Here is a 21,833-nt window from a genome sequence, read left to right on the forward strand (position 1 = left end):
TACAAACGCCAAGCAAAACAGCTCCTCAGGAAAAGAAACCCTCAGAGCCCAACTGCCACCACGGGCTTCCACAAGCCTCTCACCCACACAAACCTCACCACCTCCCACAATCCTCCTGCTCTTGAGGCCGATTGGCTGGGTCACGTGGGTGGAGCCAAAGAAGTCCCCCAATGAGCAGCTCCATGGTCTGAAAGGGCAGGGAAACAGCCCAATGAGCAGCTCTGTGGAGGAGCCAATCAGCTAGATGTTGCTGGGGCCGCTGTGAGCCAATCATCAGCTGGCAGTCTGAAGGGCAGGGAAACAGCCCAATGAACATCACTGCAGAGGAGCCAATCAGCTAGATGTTGCTGGGGCCACTGTGAGCCAATCATCAGCTGGCAGCTGGAAGTTTGCTGGCAGCTGGAAGTTTGCTGGGGCCCCTTTGGCTGTGGCTCTCAACATCTCCCCCTCTCTGTTTAAACAACAAGCATGTGGCTTAGGGACCGTGCCTGCCTTAGGTTGTCCAATACTACATATGGTCCTTACCCGTCTTCAGATGAGCTGACCTCAGGGTGTCAGCCTCCTGTCTTAGGTTGGTACCATTGTAATTGGATCTTACCCATCATTGACTACCGGTCCAGTACAGCCACACCTGTGGAGAGGTACCAGCAGGGGGGGTGAGGTTCTTTGCCTCACCTCTGTTGGCCCCCAAATAGCTGAACGATCATGACAAGCAGAAGGGAGGAAGATATACCAAGCCAATTGACAGCTCTTGTTGGAAAAATTGTACCACCGATGACATCATCAGCAAATATACTCCAACACTACCACAAGTCGCTGCACCAACAGATAGTTCACAATGCATAGAAGTGAGTTCACAATGCATACAAGTGACACATAGTTTAGGCAAGTTCTGTAAGCGGTTCAGTGATGGCTATTGCAGAAACTGTAGATTAGTTTTATCTTTGTCTTCACCGGCACAGGGATGAAGATAGGAATTCTGGCAATAATGGCTAAAGAAAAAATTATATAACATTCCAGAACGTACTAAAAGAAAACAATTTTCTTAACAATTTACATTGTCTTCACTGGCACTGGGATGAAGATAGAAATTCTGGCAATAATGGCTAAAGAAACATTGTGTAACATTCCAGAAGGCACTAAAAGAAAACAATTTTCTTAACAATTTACATTATCTTCACCAGCACTGGGATGAAGATAGGAATTTTGGCAATAATGGTTAATATTAATAATTGTGTAACATTCCAGAAGGCACTAAAAGAAAACAATTTTCTTAACAATTTACATTATCTTGAAAAGAATTATTAAATATAATGAAAAGGATAGGTGAAAGTAAACAAACAGATCTGTTAACCTCCTTTTTTGTTTACATATTAAAACAATTCTTAACAGTTATTTACCCAATTTAAATTAAACCATTTAAATCACGTGAATAAAAAAAAAAAAATTGTGGATCCATTTTTTCATGAGCGCTCATCATATATGATATATGGACATACATACATTCAAACATATAACACAAAACACAAGTGTGCACACATAATATAATACATACAACACATAACATAATAGTAAAGGCCTTATAACTTTAAAGGTGAAATCTCCATTGCAATGTTTAAAAACTCTAGAGTAAAAAAAAAAAATAGAACTGATCAGCAAAACATTAACCTAGGTCTGTATGAGCTCAAAAAACAAAATAGAACTTCATGATATGGGAAAGGGCAATAATAAAACAGATATTGAAAAAAGCATCCTGGTTCTGTTGCAGATGTAAGGATAGCCAAATTGGAGTTTTGGATATCAGCTGTTATTGATTTGAGCCAAATCATCTTCTTTTTGGTCTGTAGAATTCGCTTTAGTTAATCTCTCTGGAATCCAAATTGGCTGCTGTTCTCCCTGTGAAAACACACAAACAGACCCCCGACTCCAGACAATCACTGAGTGAGGATTTTAGTTAATCTCTCCGGAATCCAAATCGGCTGCTGTTCTTCCTGTGGAAACATACAAACAGGCCCCCGACTCCAGACAATCACTGGGTCAGGACCTTGGTTAATCTCTCTGGAATCCAAATCCGCTGCTGTTCTTCCTGTGGAAACACACAAACAGACCCCCGACTCCAGACAATCACTGAGTGAGGATTTTAGTTAATCTCTCCGGAATCCAAATCGGCTGCTGTTCTTCCTGTGGAAACACACAAACAGACCCCCGACTCCAGACAATTACTGGGTCAGGACCTTTCCATTGTCCTGTTAGAATATCTTTCCAAAGTACCTTGGGCTTATGTACATTTTTTGGACACATATGCCTTTCTGCAGCACTAAGTCCTGATGAATCCAAATTTAAAAAGTTTAGAGTAAAAAGGGTTATTTTAAGTTTATCTTTGGGGAATATATACCCCTTCCCAATTCCATCTTTTTGCTTTAATAAGTACATTTTAATAGTTTGATGAGCTCTTTCAACTATGCCTTGTCCCTGTGGATTGTATGGGATTCCTGTTATATGAGTAATGCCAAATGATGAGCAAAATTGTTTAAAAGAAGTAGACGTATAACCAGGGGCATTATCTGTTTTTAACTGTTTTGGAATGCCCACAGTGGCAAAATTTTGTAAGCAGTGAGCTATAACATCTTTAGTTTTTTCTCCAGCATGAAGGGAGCCCATCAAAAATCCAGAAGAAGTATCAACTGTAACATGCAAATATTTTAATTTTCCAAATTCTGGCAAGTGTGTGACATCCATCTGCCAAATATGGTTAGGTATCAATCCTCTAGGATTGACTCCAAGATTAACTTGTGGTAAAAAGGTCACACAATTTTGACATTGTTTTATTATTTGTCTAGCTTGTTCCTTAGTTATTTTAAAACGCTTTTGTAAAGTATTAGCATTGACATGGAACCTTTTATGAAAATTTATAGCTTCTTCATACATATAGAGAAAATATGTATGTCATGTGTAGTTTTATATGCTAAATCATTGCCCAAACTAAGGGCTCCAGGCAATCCTGTATGTGCCCTGATATGTCCTGTAAAGAATGGATCTTTTCTGTCCCAGATTAAACTTTGTATAGTGGAAAACAAAGAGAAAACAGTAGAAGAAAGGGAAATCCTACCAGCATCTTCAAGGGATACTATAGCATTAACTATATACTGACTATCAGAAAATAAATTAAATACAGAATCTTTAAACATCACAAAAGTTTGTAATACTGCATTAAGCTCTACCTTTTGAGCTGATTGTTTGGGTACTAAAAATGTAAAAGTTCGATCAGGTGTAACTATTGCTGCTGTACCATTATTCGATCCATCAGTGAATATCTTTGGAGCATTCATGATAGGGGTTTTTCTTGTCATTTTTTGAAAAATTACAGGATGCAATGACCAAAAAGACAATAAAGGATTAGATGGTAAGTGGTTATCAAATGAAACATTAGATTTGAACATGATTATTGCCCAAGTATTTAACTCATTAGCTAATTCATCAATTTGATTCATAGTATATGGAGTAATAATTTTATTAGGAGAAATTCCAAACACTGCCTTTGCTGTTTTTATTCCTTTGAGTATTAATTGTCCTACAGCCTCAGGATATCTAGTAAGAATAGTGTTAGGAGAATAAGATAAATGTATCCATAATAATGGACCTTCTTGCCAAAATACTCCTGTAGGAATATTTTTTGTTGGTAGTACAATAAATAATAAAGGCAAACTTATATCAATTCTATCCAAATGCATATTTTCCATATATGTTTCAATGATTTTTAATGCCTTTCTTGCTTCAGGCGTTAACATTCGGGGTGAATTGGGGTCTGATGGACCTTTTAGGATATCAAATAAAGGTCCCAATTCTCCTGTTGGAATACCTAGATAAGGCCTTATCCAATTTATGTCTCCTAATAACTTTTGAAAGTCATTAAGTGATTTGAGTTGATCTACTCGTATTTGAATTTTTGGTGGACGGACCATGGTTGAGGATAATAGAACTCCCAAATAATTAATTGGAAAATTTAATTGTACTTTATCTATTGCTATCTCTAGATTATAATTTTTTAATAAGTTTGTAAGTGTGGCATAACATTCTAGCAATGTGTTTTTAGCTTTGTGTGCTAATAATATATCATCCATATAGTGAAATATTTGTAGCTCAGAATTTTGATTTCTAAGTGGCTGGATTACTTTGTTAACATAAATTTGACACATAGTTGGGCTGTTAGCCATCCCTTGAGGAAGTACTTTCCATTCATATCTCTGATCAGGACCTTCATGATTTAGTGCAGGGATAGTAAATGCAAAACGTGGACTATCCTCAGGATGAATTGGAATTGAAAAAAAACAATCTTTAATATCTATAACTAAAACATACCAAGTTTTTGGCAAAGCAGACAATTGAGGAATCCCCGATTGAGCAGGTCCCATAATAACCATTTCATTATTAATGGCTCTTAAATCTTGCAATAATCTCCATTTACCAGATTTCTTTTTGATGACAAAAATGGGAGTATTATGGGGAGATACAGAAGGTTGTATATGTCCTTCCGCTAATTGTTGTTTGACCAGATCATGGGCTACTTGTATCTTTTCTTTAGTCAAGGGCCACTGAGGAACCCATACTGGTCTTTCTGATTTCCAGGTAATTTTTATTGTCTCAGTGGCCCTTTGTGAAAATCCAACCCATGTCTGTCTGTTCCTTGATTTATTTGTATTGGTGCTGCTATACCTTGTTCTTGTTTTTCTAATCGTTTTCCTTTCCTAAAACCTTGTCTAGCCATAATAGTGGGTGCATTTTGATTGATATTATTTGTTAATGTCAAACCTAATTGATCTAAGACATCTTGTCCCCATAAATTTACAGGAAGATGATCCAATACATATGGCTGTATAGTTCCTTCCTTCCTTCCAATCTAATACCATTGCACTTTTATCGGGATTATTCACCACTCCTAGGCCTCGAAGCATTTGAGTGGCTTGTTGTAATGGCCAATGTTTTGGCCATTCTTGACGAGAGATAATGCTAAGGTCTGCACCTGTATCCAGTAGCCCATTAAGTTCATGTCCTTGAATATTTAGTTTTAGCATGGGGCGAGAATCTAAATTTAAAGAAAGCATAGCCCAATCTACATCTGTGGAGCCTAATCCCTTGGAACCTCTTTCTATAGCATGACTGGAAAATTTATCATGTAGGCTTGGTATTATTAGTAACTGTGCTATTCTATCTCCTGGTGAAATTACTGATATACCCTTTGCAGAACTGGCTATAATTTTTATTTCACCTTCATAATCGGGATCAATTACCCCAGGACTTATCAAAAGTCCTTTTAGAGTAGAAGAGCTGCGTCCCAATAATAAGCCTACTGTTCCTTTGGGAAGAGGTCCTTTCACCCCTGTGGGAATGATTTGAACTCCCATCTCTGGAGTTAGTACTGATTTGGCGGAGGCGCAGATGTCCAACCCTGCGCTCCCTCTCGTTTGTCTGATGAGGGATCTGATGTCCTGGGCACTACCCTGATGGGACTGCTGGGGTTGCTGGTTTCCTCCAGTGCTCCGTATATTTGTGGTTTGGGGCCCCGGAGCATTGGGGCCCCCTGTCCATTTTTTGGCAATGGAGCCCGATGCCTTTGTCCACGATATTGTGGATAAACACCTTGTCCTTGTTCGTTTTTTGATAATGGAGTACCCTCTATGGTGGTTTGAGAACAGCATTCATTAGCCCAATATAATGGAGTACCCTCTATGGTGGTTTGAGAATGGCATTCATTAGCCCAATGTCTCCCTCTACGGCATCGTGGGCAAATACCCATTATTCTACTCCTTTGATACCTAGTTTTGTTAAACCCTCCTCCTATGGGGCAATTCCTTTTAAAATGTCCTGTTTGTTCACAATTGTAGCATGTTCTTGGCCTGGAATCTAAAGCCTGTTTTACTGCAGCTGCCACAATTTGCCCTTGTTCATTAATGTCTCTGGCATCTAAAGCCTGTTTTACTGCAGCTGCCACAATTTGCCCTTGTTCATTAATGTCTCTGGCATCTAAAGCCTGTTTTACTGCAGCTGCCACAATTTGCCCTTGTTCATTAATGTCTCTGGCATCTAAAGCCTGTTTTACTGCAGCTGCCATGACTTGCTCTTGTTCATTAATGTCTCTACATAATTTAATATATGTGTTTAAATCTTCCTGTTTCCATGGTCTAATGATATCTCTGCACCAAGGATTCGCTTGGTCATAAGCCAGTTGTTTTATTAATGGCATTGCTTGTTCTGTATTCCCAAAAACTCTGGTAGCTGTTTGAATAAGCCTATCTACAAATTCAGCATAAGGTTCATTAGCTCCTTGTATTATCTTAGATAATTGACCTTGTAAATCTCCATGTCCTTGTAAAGTCTTCCATGCCCTAGTCGCCTCTACAGCAATTTGTGAGTATACGTCAGGATCATATGCAAGTTGTTGCTGCCGATCCTCACAAGGTCCCTTTCCTAACAACATATCTAGATTTCTCTGAGGATAACCAGCTGCTGCATTTCACCTAGCCGTCTCCTTGCAAAATTCCTCATTGGCAACCTTCCATAACAGGTATTGTCCTCCATTTAGCACAGCTTTACAAATATTAGCCCAATCTACTGGTGTCATGTTTAAGTTGGTAATGGATTCGACCAAGCTTACAGTGAAGGGTGCTTGAGGACCATAGGTTGTTACAGCCTCTTTTAGCTCCTTCACTGTTTTGAAATTTAAACCCTGGTAAATTCGCTGCCCTCCTACCTCAAATACAGGGCATTCTTGAGATCCTGTCTCAGGATCCCAACTATCAACTGCGGGGGTTGGGAGTCTCTTAGCATATGGAGGTGGTGCTGTTGATTGGACACTTATGCCCTCTGGTGATAGAATGCTATTAGTAGCAGTCTCCTGTAGAGGTGGTGCTGTTGGTTGGAGACTTTCGCTCTCTGATAGAAAGATGTTATTAGCAGTCTCCTGTTGTAACTTTTCACCTGATGGCTTTTTCTGCTCTAAACTTCCTTCCTCTGTCTCACTAGCTCGAAAGACCTTCTCTTGTACTTGAATCTTTTCCTCTTTCTGACTAACTTGAGAGACCTCTTTTACTTTAATCAATATGTCTTCTCCTTCCTCTACCTTTGTCTGATCTGAAGGCTTTGGACTAAGCAAACCAGATACGTTCGTCCACAATGGCAATGTGCCAACTGGCAGAGTCCCTGGGTTGTTCTTTTCTATTCTTTTTAAATCCTCACCATGATGGTTCCATTGTGATATATCTAACAACTCCTCCTTAAAAAGCCATGGGCTATATTTTTGTATTATATCAACGTATGCCCTGACTGCTCTTGATTTTATTGGGAAGCCTCCTTGCTCTAACAATTTACTTAACACTCTTTCAGTTTGTTTTTTACTAATTGCTGATCCCGTATTTCTACTATAATACAACCCAGCAAGATAACACCAAACCAAACCGAGACAGAATAAAATAAAGTTGGAACAATAATTCATTATATCAGCCTTTCTATCCTCCTGACATGTGCATCCGTCCTTTCTCCCTATCTGTTCCTCACATGCAAATAGTTTTTCCTCAGTTGTGAGCGGTTTTTCTTCCATCTCACTCATCTCCAGGGACAGGCAACTTAAAACAAAAATGAAGCAAAACAAAAGAGTAAACTTAGAATGGCTACCCATCCTCTCGCCCTGCCCTCAGGGGCGAGCAGTTTACTTACCCTCAGTCGCTCCCCGTGCGAGCCACCAAATGCCGCAGTCTGGCTGGGCACAATTCAGGAGCCACTTGTCAAAAGAAACTAACTTTATTTTTAGAACTACAAACGCCAAGCAAAACAGCTCCTCAGGAAAAGAAACCCTCAGAGCCCAACTGCCACCACGGGCTTCCACAAGCCTCTCACCCACACAAACCTCACCACCTCCCACAATCCTCCTGCTCTTGAGGCCGATTGGCTGGGTCACGTGGGCGGAGCCAAAGAAGTCCCCCAATGAGCAGCTCTGTGGTCTGAAAGGGCAGGGAAACAGCCCAATGAGCAGCTCTGTGGAGGAGCCAATCAGCTAGATGTTGCTGGGGCCGCTGTGAGCCAATCATCAGCTGTCAGTCTGAAGGGCAGGGAAACAGCCCAATGAACATCACCGCAGAGGAGCCAATCAGCTAGATGTTGCTGGGGCCACTGTGAGCCAATCATCAGCCAGCAGCTGGAAGTTTGCTGGCAGCTGGAAGTTTGCTGGGGCCCCTTTGGCTGTGGCTCTCAACAAGAAGAAGTTTACAATTAAGCAGGGATGATAGGTAGGAGGGAATGGGAGAGAGACAGGGAATTGCATGGAAATGGAAGGAGACCCTCATTGTTATACAAAATTACATATAAGAGGAGGTGAGGGGAAAGGGAAAAAAAGAGAGAAATGAATTACAGTAGAAGGGTTAGAGAGAGAAGATGGGAGGGGTGGGGAAGGGAGGGGAATAGGAAGGGGATAGGAAAGGCAGCAGAATACAGCAGACACTAGTTTGGCAGTATGTATAAATGTGGATGTATAAACAATGTGATCCTGCAATCTGTACACGTGGTAAAAATAAGAATTTATTCCCCACTTGAATAAAAATGTATGAAATATGATATGTCAATATCATTGTAATGTTTTGAACAACCAAAAAAAAAAGAATGGAATCCTAATTAGAACAAGTTATACTATACGTATGTATAATATTCTAAAATACATTCCACTGTCATGTACATCTAAAAAGAACAAATAAAAATATTTCTATATACATTCTTATGATATATGTAATAAAATATCTAACAGCCACTTCTCTGCATATGAGTTTCTGGTAAATTTGTGCCTGAGTTTTTATTATGCAGAAACTTCATTTAGCTATCTTATTTTTACCTTTTCACTATCCTTTCCCAGGATTTAAAGACATATGGTAGGTTACAGAGAATACAGTACACATTTAGAGAGAAGCAGAGCATGATGGGATCACCATGTCTTCATGCCACCCATTTCTCCTTCTACCATCTGGAAACTCATCCATTCTCCAAAACAACTAGCACAGGCCCTGCATACATAAACATATTAAAGTACAAGATGTAGAATTGGCTTCCTTGGTGGGAACTTATTGTAACAATTACCATCTGATGTATAGTGCTGAAAAGGCTATTCCCAGAGCTCTGTCTGAAATGAGATAGTATAATAAAGCAGCCCAAGAATATATTCTAGCCATTGACCACCTTGACTGTCTACTTATTATTGTAATAAAGAGGGAAGGTTAGAAAGTACCATGGAGATCTATCTTGGGTGTGAATATAGCCATGGAGCCACCACTGATATCTCTACATTTAATTTCTTCCACACATACAATGACTTTGGAATACTATACATTGTTATTGTTTGTACTATACATTTTAGCAGAATCTTATCTAATCTATATGTAGTCGTAATATATAAAGATACACATCTTGCTTATTTACAATGTCATGGGGTCATTTCTTATGTCCTTGAGTAGATTAAACATTTTTGAGTCAGCATTAATGTCTTTTAATTCTTTTTTATCTCTCTCTCTCTCCCTCTCTTACCCCCAGCCACTGCTAAACAGCCTCTATTCCAGTTGCTTTACAAACACTTGTTACCAATCACTTGTTAAGATACAGAAAGCACTCCTTATTAGCAGTAAATTCTGACAAATTGTTGTAGAAATATACTTTGTCAGAAGTCAAGGTGAAATGCAGTGTAGACAGTCCTATGTACTTGCCACATCAACTCATTATTGAAAGTTTCCTTCCAGGCAAATAAAAGGAAAGGCTCATGGAGTGTAAACTGCCATACCACAAATAATGAGAAACATATTAAGTGGGATAATGGAACTGTGGAAATCAGTTTCATCTTTAACCTTTGTTTTAGTGGTAAGAGAGGCCATAGCTTTCAACTGGATTACATTATCAATTTCTCCATTAGTATGTATTTCAAGGCTTATGACTTTGTTTAGAAGCTAACTAAGATTATTTTGTTGTGAAGTTCTTAAAGATAGAACCAAATTTTAAGAATAGGTGGTTATTTGCCTATGATTTAAATCTGGTGGATTTCCAAAGCACTTTCAGATTTAACCTTTCCATCTACTTATTCAGTCTCATATTAAAGGTATCTGGTCTTTACCTGGATTTCATGAGTATATAACTTTTTTTTTCTAATCACTCATACATTTCTTTGATTCTGTCCAGGTGGAAACCTAGTTTGTTTGAATTCTCCAATAATGGAGAATTAATTATCTTCTTAGGAAATGCACAACATATTTGAAGATATCTAAATATTAATTTTTGCTTTGCTTGGCATCAAATACATTTTGTTTCATTCATTGGTCCTTAGTCTACCTCTTGAGGCTAACAGGGTCAAACTACAGCAAATCTCTTCCATGTAAAGACTTTTGATATGTTTCTATTCATATTCTGTATGTGTTTTTTTCCAGTGATTCCCACTCTTACTCAGATGACTTGGTTTCATTCCTCACAGTTAACCATTGCATAAGCTTCAATTAAATAGGCCTGTTTTTTTTTTTAAATCACTGTCCTAACCAATTATCACAAACTTAGTTGCCTAAAACAACATACTTGTATCGTCTTAAATTTCTGTAATTTGGAAGTCTGACATAGCTCTTACTGGGCTGGAGTCAAATTGCATTAGGGTAAGATATTTTCTGGAGGCTAGAGGTGCAAGGCCATTTTCTTGTACTTTCCAGCTCCTAGAGACTACCCACACTTCTTGAATGAAGTCCTTCCTTCTCCATCTTTAAAGCCACCAATAGTGGTTTAATTTATTCTGGCAAGAGAAAAGTTACAATTGTACCCAAACCTAATGCTTCCTATCCTGGGAAGAGAGAAACAAGAAACAGAAATAAATAGAATGGCAAAATTTCCTTATAAACTTTCTAATTTGAATTATTGATATTATTCACCTACAAAATGTCTTTATGGGACATTTTTAGCAGGATATTCCTGATCTGCTAGAACTGGTTATAAAAAATAAATATGGGATTTGTGGATTGATGGCATATGACACTCAGAAACATCAACTCTAATTTTCTCAGACTAATGTGGAAAGATTACATGACAGTCAGCTATCTGTGTGTAAGTGATATTATGTTCCATATGTAGGAACCTCAGGTGATAATATGAGATATGGATTTCTTGGATCTTGACAATGGTAAAGTGTATACAAATGTGACTTGGAAGGACCAGGGAATTGTTTCCAGGGTTGCAAACGCATTTTTGCATTGCCTACATCTGTTGACTACCCATATTTTTGGAAGTAGTAAAATTTGAAACTCCCTGATTCTTTTCAGTCTGACAATATGATCATCATGTTACTTTAAATATTTAGGACAAAGAAAAATATCTAAAAATGAAATTTCAGACATTAGGATTCCTTCTTAGAACCATTGAATTCATGTAATCCATCCACTGTCATTTCCCCCACTGTATGATTGAAACTTAACTCTGATCAATTGCAAAAGCTAAGAGATCTTGTGGGTATTACTGAATCCTGTAGGTAATTCCAACATTAGAAGTAAATAGAAGAAAATTACCAAAAAAAAAATGGTGAAGTAGGTAATAGGAAAAAAGAGAAATAGAAAGGTAAAAGAATGAAGAGGGAAAAAATATTTTAAAAGTTGGCCATTTGGGGGAATGTAGGGCCTTCTCAGGATTTGTCACAGGTGCTGCTGGACTCTAGATCACAAGTTGAACACAGCTGAATTACAGCAGAGATGTCCAATGCTAAACTGAAAAGTTCCCCCTAAGCCACCAAGTGAAGCCAATTCAACTTAAGGAGAACAACAGGTTACTCAAGAGGAACACAGAAATTATTCCCAAAGTAGAAGAATCAACTTTCTTGAACTGATGTGAATAATAGCACTTAACAGAAATGAGTGGAAATGAATACTTTACTTAGTTCTGGAAACCAAACTTACAAAGTGTTAAAGATGGTCCTGAGGAGAATCACCAACAAGATTCAATCCTGCATTAGATCCAGACAGATGAATCAGGGCAAAATATCTAAATGGTTTTCAGTCAGAAGAAAAATGTGTCCTGTGAATACAATTAAAACATAAAGGTGAGAAGTATAGATCTTTTTCCATATGGGATGGAATATTTTGATAAAAAATAATAACATACAAGGTTCTAATGGATTATTTCATAGTGGGTTATGTCCTTGGCCTATGATGACCCTTAGAAGGAATTTGTAGATTAAGGGTCAGAAGAGTGATTTAAATATAATATCCACAATTTAAGTTTAATTCAGAGTATCCCTTATTTTATTGCACAATAATGGATGTTTTATAATGAATAATTTATGTTCTCTGATTCCATTTCACTCAACATAGCATCTGAAACTCTAACCACGTTAACATGGCCCTTTAAGGTCTGGCTCCTCATTACTCTCTGTCTTCATTTCCTGCTACACATCCTTATTCTGCTCCAGTCATCTGGGGCTTCTTGTAGTTTCTTGAATATGTTTGCTTTTTCTCTTTCTGTTCCTTTTCCCTTTGCATTTCCCTCAGCTATTCATATCCATATGTTTTTTCCTTTCCTTCATTTTCTTCTCTGCTCAAATGTCATTTCATTAGAAAGAATGACCATGGTAGCTAAAAATATCACCCTCTCAAGTCTCCACTTTTTATTCTGCCTCATGTATCTTTGTGGAGGTTATCACCATCTTACATTTATGTTTATTTACTTATTATCTATTTCTCCACCAAGAAGATAATAAGCTCCCTAAGAGCAGTGACAAGTATTTAATTGCTGTATGTCTAGAGCTTAAATTGATAACCTGATATATAGTATCAGAATAATAAATCTACTCAACTGTATTTGGCATTCTCAAAAGGGTTATCTAAAGAGAATTTGATTATCCTAATACTTCTTCATGTCAAAGTGTGTGTGTGTGTGTGTGTGTGTGTGTGTGTGTGTGTGTGTGTGCTGCAAGCTCCGGAATCCCCTTCACATTTGGTTTATTTGTTCTGCCAGGGTTCCTTGTACAGTACATGGATAGAAACAGAAAGGTTGGGACATTATTGGCACAGACATCACTGGTCCCCCCTGAAGTTCAAATATGAAAAATTATTTCATGATAAAAAGAATTATAAGTATTTCAAGTGAATGTAATGAATCCCATATTCATCCGAGGAAAGAAAGAGAACAAAAGTATCAGTGATGAGTTTTGAAAGCTTCATATGAATTCCTCCTAGAAGGTTTTACATTGATCTTTCTAAGACCAAAAGGCTAGCCGGAACTAAACAACATTTTAAAAACCCATCGTATCTCACATTGAAGGTCTCTGTCCAGAGCATAGTAATATATACTCTAGTAGTTTTCTAATACTTGGAAAATGGGATATGTTCTACTAATCCAGGACCCCACTTTAAAGATAGGAAAATGGAGGTTAAGTGGATTCAAATAGCAATTTGAACCAGAGCTTTGCTGCCACACTTCATTACCCTTTCCTTGTAAACTTTTCCTGTAGAGTTCTCCACTAGAAATTGCAGTAAAGCCAATATTCTTTAAACATTTTCATAGGAAGGTTTCCTCTGTGTGCGCAAATAGGAGCCATCTAATTCATAAATTTTGGAAATCACAAGCCTCAGAAAATTTGTTATCACTTTTATAGCAGCTGGAGACTCAATGTATGTCAGCCTTCTCTCGGAAGTGCCTATGAAGACAGCCTAGAATGGTCGGAGCTCACTCCAGGAAGAGAAAAAGACAAGTTTCCGGGACTCTGTTACAGAACTCATTTCTAAGAAAGACAACTAAAAATCAGAAGTGTGGAATCACAGAACATAACATATAGAACTTAGAGTCTGGTCCAGTCCCTTCATAGGTCTCAGAATAAAAACAATTTGCCAAAATTAAGGGACAGATTGGCTGTTAAAGATAGTCTTCAATGCCCACATTTCCTCTTTGAATATAGTGCAAAGTCACCACTAAGAGGCAAGAAAGAAATAAAACCATTTTTATTCATAGATGACATGATCATGCAGAAAAATCTAAAAAAAAAAAATACACAAGAAAACTCTTGGAACTAATAAGCAATTAGTTCCAGGAAGGTTGTAAGGTACAAAGTTAATATATAAAATCAACTACTTTCCTGTATATCAGCAATGAACAAGTGGAGTTTGAATTTAAAATATAACAACATTTATATTAGCATCCAAAAGTGAAATGCTTGTGTATATCCCTAACAAAAATATATATAAATCTACATGAGGAAATCCATAAAATTACAAGTAAAAAATAAAACAAGGTAGAACTAAGTAAATTACAGAAATTCCATGTTCGTGGAGAGGAAGACACAATATTGTCAGTTCTTTGCAATTTAATCTATAAATTCAGTTCAATTACAATGAAAATACTATCCGCTGCTTTGTAGATATTAAGAAACTGATTCTAAATTTTTTACTGAGAGGCAAAAGACCCAGAATAGGTAACACAATATTGAAGGAAAATAACAAAGAGGACCAACACTATTCAACTTCTAGATTTATTACAAAGCTTTAGTAATCATCAATATTTGCAAAAAAAATAGATCAATAGAACAGCATAAAGAGGCCCAAATAGAATCACGTGCAGTTAAGTGATCTTTGACAAAGACAAAACTATGGAGAAAATGTATTGTTTTTAACAAATAGTGCTAGAACAACTGGACATTCATGTTAAAACAAACTAAGAAAGAATATAGTCACTCACTGTACACCTTTCAGAAACATCAATTTTAAGTGTATCATAGGTCTAAATGTAAAATACAAAACTATAACACACCTGGAATGTAACACAAGCAATATCCTAATTGATCTTAGATGGGGCAATAACTTTTTACATACAACATCATAGATATGATTGATGAAATAAAGACTTGATTATCTCAACTTCATTGTTTTGTGAAAGACACTGTTTAATAAATGAGAAGACAAGCCACTGATTAGAAAAAAAATATATATATATACATGCAATTGAAAGTAGACTGTTATTAATAAATATAAAGAACTATAAAGTCTCAACAATAAGAACCAAAACAACCCAATTAAAAATTTGCAAAAGATTTGAGCAGACATCTCACTATAGAAGATAAACAAGTGGAAAGTAAGCAAATGAAAAGATGTCCAACATTGTATGTAATCACTGAAATGCAAACTAAAACAATGAGATAACATTATATATCTGTGAGAATTGCTAAAATAAAAAAAATGCTGTCAACACCAAATGCTGGTGAGGATGTGAACAATCATTTGTTGCCAATGGGAATGCAAGATGGTAAGCCACCATGGAAGCTGATTTTAGTTTTTACAAAACTAAATAATCCTACCAGGTGATCCTGCAATTGTGGTGCATATTTATTTCAATAAACTGAAAACCTACGTATGCACAAAAACCTACACTTAAACATTTATAGAAGTGTTATTTATAATTGTTGAACCATGGAAATGACCTATATTTCCTTCAGAAGATAAATGGATAAATAAACTGTGGGGCATTGTAGTAGAATATTGTTCAGCGCTATTAAGAAATGAGCTATCAAGGCATAAAAAGACATGGAGGAAACCTAAATGTATGTCACTATGAGAAAGAAACCAATTCAAAAATTCTGTCTGTTGTATCATTCCACTCTCTGGCATTGTGATAAAGCCAAATCTATGGATATAGAGTAAGGATCAGTAGTTTCTAGGGATTAAGGGAGTGAAGGGTCCTAGTGTATGCTGCTCTGATGGAATACAGTAGACTGGGTGGCTTAGCAAGAAAAATTTATTTCTCATAATTTTTGAGGTTCATAAATTCAAAACTAAAACTCTGGAAGATATGCTATCTCTGGGATCTGGTGAGGGCCTTTTTCCTAATTTGCAAATAACCATGTTTTTTTCTCATTGTATCCTCATATAAAATAAAGGGGGAAGGAGGAAAGAGAAAACTCCCCAATAATTTTTTATAAGGGCAGTATTCCCATTCATCAGGGTCCCACCCTGATGATCTCATTATCTCCCAAAGGCCCCACATGCAAATACTATCACATTGGGATTTTAGGCTATACTATATAAATTCTGGGAAGACACGTTCAGTCTACAGCAGGAGGAATGAAGAGGCACTGCACAGAGGACTTTTCGAGGGGGAAACTACCCTGTATGATACTACAATGGTGGACAAATGTCACATATTTGTCCAAACTCATAGACTGCACAGCTCCAAGAATCAATACTAGTATAAACTGTGGACTTTAAGTGGTAATCTGTTAGTGTTAGATGAGATTCTCTCATCAACAAATGGACTATTCTGGTGGAGGAGGTTGATAATAGGGAGGCTCTGCGTGTGTGGAGCCATAGGGGTACAGGGAAATTCTTTCCACTTAATTTTCCTGATGATACAAAACTACTTTCAAAAATAAAACCTATTTTTAAGAAAAGATAAAAATATAGTGAAACATTTTAATTGGTTCTGCATTATTCTGAAAATATCAACACAACTTGACAAGAAAAAGAGACCCAAGAATCAGAAAAGAGGACACATTATATATATCTGCAATGATGTTTTATATACCTGAGAAGTTCCAAGAGAAATAACTTGATATTTAAAATTGGCATAGAATTATTATATGTCTGAATATCTAGCTTGTAGAGTGTTTTCTCCTTTATTATCTTACAAGTTATTTGCATTAATATTGCTTTTTAATTTTTTTCAAGTAATCAATTTTTTTAAAAATTCAGTTTTTCTATTTAAAACACTTTTAAACTGTTTGTAGTAGTAAAGGGCTAAATTCACAGAATAACCTAAAATAATTAAAATAATGATGGTGTTCAAATTGCTGTTATGTGTACACACGTATCAACTTTCAATGTATCTAATAGTCTAATGATGACACTTTAATTCATACTGTAGGAATAATGTGTACTTAGTGAATTGAATTTAGAACAAAATAAATGTGTAAAGAATAAGCAACATAGTACAAGTCAGGGTCCTGAAGCTTAATGTTTTGGATTCAGACCACCTGAACCATGTGGACAGGGTTGATGTTTATCTCCTCAGTTTGATTCTCAGGGTCTCTAAAAGGGAGAAATGATATCTAGTACATAGAGTTGCTTTGAGGTTTAAAGAAGATAAAGCTCAGTTCCCAGAATATAGTAGGCCCTCACAAATTATCACTGAAAGAAAGAGAGGAAAGGAGAAAGAAATGAAATAAAAATAAAAACGAAAGAAAGAATAAAACTGGTCTCCTTGTATCAATTTCTTCCTAGTCTGCTATTTTTCAAAATACATCTGTATTTCCCTTTCTAGAACATGAATTGATTAATATGTTCCTTGGATTTAAAAATTAAAAAGCCGAAACCTAATCAAACAAGACAGACACTCCTTCTTCTTCCTATGAAAAAATTCTGACTCAGTAGCTCTTTGAACAGGTAGTCCCTTCTGTCTGGAATGGGCTCCTGGCTGTCTTCAGGAACATTCCATGTTTTCCATAAGACTTCATTTAATTTTCCTCTGACCTTCCCCAGTTACTACAGGCAGTTTTCTTCCCTGTGTCTTCCTCGGTCTCCCACAGTATTTTTCATGTCTCTCATAAAACCTGACCACATTTATGTTCATTTTGAAAGGAGCTCTTTTTAAATTTTCCCTTTGTGTTTGTGATAAGTAAAACAGTAAATGACCCCCTCAACCCTAACTCACTTGTGCCTTCATTTAACTTGCTAAGACCGAATTTTTAAAATTATCTAATTTAATATTTTCTTTCTAGTAACCAAACATAAACAGCTATTTCAACATATATAACTATATGACACATTTTATTCTATAAATAGTTCAATACATCTTATATGATTAATGTGTGATCTATAAATATTTTAAACCTCTCATCTTCTACATCTCTCTTTATCAGTATTTCTCACCAACTGACTCCATTCCATGGCCCTCTAGCAGAGATCATGAGGGGAAGTGAGTCTGTAAGACTCATGTATTCCACAGCAGCCAGATGCCTTTCTCTGCTTCTTCCCATCAGCTAAGGTGTGAAGTGCTTCAGTCAGCTGCCCATCATAACTTTGATATGCCCTCATTGCAGCACCACAGGGTCTGAGACTTCTGAGTCTAGGTCTTCTCTTGGGAACTTGGGGTCCTCCTCACTTCTACTAGCAATGAAACCCATGGGTCAGATTCCTCACCCCTTACTACACCATCTCCAAGGCAATTCTTCAGTCCCAAATAGTGAAGGAATTGATTTAGTCTTCTATGGCTGAAACAAATGTGTGAGGAGGTCTTGACCTTTTTTTTTTTTCAGATTTGAGATCAATGAGGCATTGTGAAAACATTTGATGCTATAGAGGAAGGAATTTGGGGTTCTAGAAAATGTTAGATTCTTTGAATTTGAGTTCTTTGACTTGGCCAGATCAAGCCATAAGTAATTTTAAGAAGAGAAATATAGGAATAGATATTGAAAAACATAAATCCTTTAGCAGAGTGCATCATCACCAGCAAGAGTCAACCTAGTCAAGTAGTTTTTCTCCACCTGGAGTCCATGGTATGTTCCCATAGTACCAACTTCTATTTCCTCCTTAGAGCTCATCACTTTATACTGAAATTAATTTTAAATAATTAATGTCTACGACTTGTATTGCAAATGACTTACTGAGCAGAAGACCATAAATTAAACAAAACAGCACCAACCAGGTTGGCATTCTTTCTTATGCTCCAATAAGTGAGCTGATCCAAGAGATCATGAATACTCAGCAAATTGAGTTCAGAATGATTCAATGTGTAAATATTTTGGGATAAATATTGCACTGAAAATTAACGAAATTTCAACAACCTAGTACTAGTCTCAGAGGTCTTTATGTTTCCTGGTTCTATATAGGTACTAGTATAAGAAAAGGAGCTGTTAACAGTTAGAGAATTTTCACATCCCATCATTTGGTCATTTCCAAACTTTACCTCTCATAATATTGGACAGGATGTCAGAGATAATATGACAGAATGAAAGCTTGCATAGTAAGTACAATGACATTAGTCTGCTAGAATGCTACTTTTGGAGTTTACTTAAGTTTAAAATCTCAGGGAAGTGTGGAACCCTTCAACCCCAAGTCAGTCTTCTGTAAGTTGGGTGAAGCAATATAATAATTATAGTACCATACAATGGTAATAGCGTAGAAAGGAAAAAATGGGATAAAAACATAAATCATACAGCAAAGTTAGCAATTGCATTGACTAAAATCAATATGTTGTTCTATTTAAAAAACTATTGTTTAACATTTTTCTAAATACACAAGAACTGTAGAAATAAGTAGTTCATCACTGTGTAGAAACAACTCTGCATTATTAGATTCTGTGACATTGAGTATGTTCACAGTTTTAACAGGCAGCATCACTGTCTAGTTCTGGACACCCTTAACACCCAGCCTTATTAGAGTCCTCTATTTTTCACTCAGCCAGCTATCCTTAGCTTTTTTTCTACTTGTTGCTACATCATCATGAGATGACTAATCCCCTTCTGGTATATATTATTTGTCCCAAATTTGAGCTATCTTGGTTAAATTCAAGTTTCCACATTGCCGTTCTAAATAAGATTAAAAATTTGTTAGTGAGGAAGAGAAGTAGACCAAATATCAGAATAACTACCAACATTAGTTGTTTCTACCACAAACTCTCACAATAGAAAACTAATTTTTATTTTACCAAGAAAAAAGTAGGGAGTGGGATTTTTATTTTTCTTTAAAAAATATTCCAGGCAATTATGTTCATTTGTGAATCATTCTAATTTCAGGTTCAGTATTCAGTCGAATGGTAGGACAATCTGTGTTTCTCTTGATTTCCTTCCCCAATAAAACATCTGGCTACCTACTAGAATTTTCATTAAAGGAACACAGGGGGCTTCAACATAATTCATCTCTAAGTCTTTTTTATGGCCAGTCCTTGTATAAAACAATCTTCTCTTTAATATGAATCTGATACTCTTTCCCTGGCATGAGAATTATATTCAACTGGTATAATGAAGGTTTGTTTTTGAACAGAGGGACCTTTTGCCAACAAGATGAGAGAAGTGGGGGAGGATGGATAGTGTATTGTTAGAGGATGATATATTATTATTTTCAAAGCTCTGAGGAGAGAGACTCAACCTTGTCAGCTTTGATTTATGTTTGTTCATTCTGTGATTCAATAGGTAGGTTGGGTGAGCTTTACTGAAATGTTTTGTTATATATTTTTCTACCATGTGCAATAAAAAGCAGCTACACAGCCTGCATCACTTTCCCACCTAACCCCTGTGAAGCACTGAGTTTTCAGTGAGTGGACCTGGCATATGGTTATAGCATCTATGTACCCTGTGAGATCAAAATGGCTTGGAATAAGCCTAGGGGTCCTTGAGATCAGATTATTAATGACAAGTTTAAGATATCTATTTGGAAAAGCTTTAACACTCATTTGTAGGGCTGATGAATTTTGAGAAAAATCAAAATTATTATTCATGAATGTTTTTCTACAAATATTAATCACAGTCTCCTATGTAAAAGCAAATACAAAAGTATATCTTACTTGAGAATAAAAGAACAAAACCTGAAGTATAATCTCAGTGTGAACTGGTGGTTTGTTATTTTCTTTTATTGTTTAATGTCCTAATTAACTAAAATTAATGTTAATTTTTATTTTCATGTAACCAAATGTGTTAATTTCACCCTTTATCTTGCTTGATTTTGTGTACTAATTATGAGGATCTTATTCCCTTGAGAATTACCAATGACCCATATTTATGGGACAAACTTTATACAAAGAATAAGTTACATATTCAACTTTATCTTTCCTTATTGGTAAACTGTTATTCCCAACCTATTTTTAAACAATCTAACTTTGTTTTCCTACTATTATGAATATCATTGCTATCAAATATCCTCTTCTTGTGTACTTTAGAGACTATGGGTTTCTTTGATAATTAAATTTATTTTTATTTCTGATCCATAAATTTTGTATTATCTTTATATTAAGCTGGATTTTTGTTGTATTTATTTTTTAAAGTTTGTAATTTTTAAATTCTATGTCAATCATTTTTAAGACTTTACTGATATGCATCTGCCTAAGCTTGGATTTTCTGTTTGAGAAATTGTAGTATTTTCCCTAGAGCTTACTTGTTTAAACATTCCTTTTTTTCTATAATATTTGATCAGTATATATATATATATATATATGTATATATATATATATATATATATATATATATATACATATATATATATATATATATAATTTCAAATGATTTCAAATTTCACATATATATGTATGATTTCAAATTCATGTTTTGGTATTTTTAATATTTCTTGTATTTGTGGCATAAAGTCTATATAATTTGGGGAACTCTCAGTGCTCTCTTTATGCTGCACGTTTACCTTCCTCATTCTCCTCTAGTCTGGCATCACACTTACCTACATATTGTATGCAAGTCCTATATGTCTCTTAAGCCTGTTCTATAATTACCATACCTTTCTTTTTATGCCTCAGTCTGTTCAGTTCACATTGATCTATGTTTTCTTTTACTTTCCAATATGCATCTTTTAATTTCAAATAGTATATCAATTTTAGAAGAGATTTCAGTTGTCAAAGTGTCATCATGTGAACTAGTTTGAATATATGTACAACAGTTTTTTTAACTTCATTATAATTATACATTATGGAGGAGTTCATTTTGATATATTCATAAATGCATATAACATGGTTTTCTCCATTTCAATCCCCAGTACTATTCCCTTGCCTTTCCTCCTCTCTCCTCCTCACCTCCTTCTTCCATTATTTTGGTTTTCCTTTTATTTATTTAATTATTTTTGAATTGGTGTATTATAATT

This window comes from Urocitellus parryii, chromosome 14 (genome assembly GCF_045843805.1).
Source record: "Urocitellus parryii isolate mUroPar1 chromosome 14, mUroPar1.hap1, whole genome shotgun sequence".
Taxonomy (NCBI): Eukaryota; Metazoa; Chordata; class Mammalia; order Rodentia; family Sciuridae; genus Urocitellus; species Urocitellus parryii.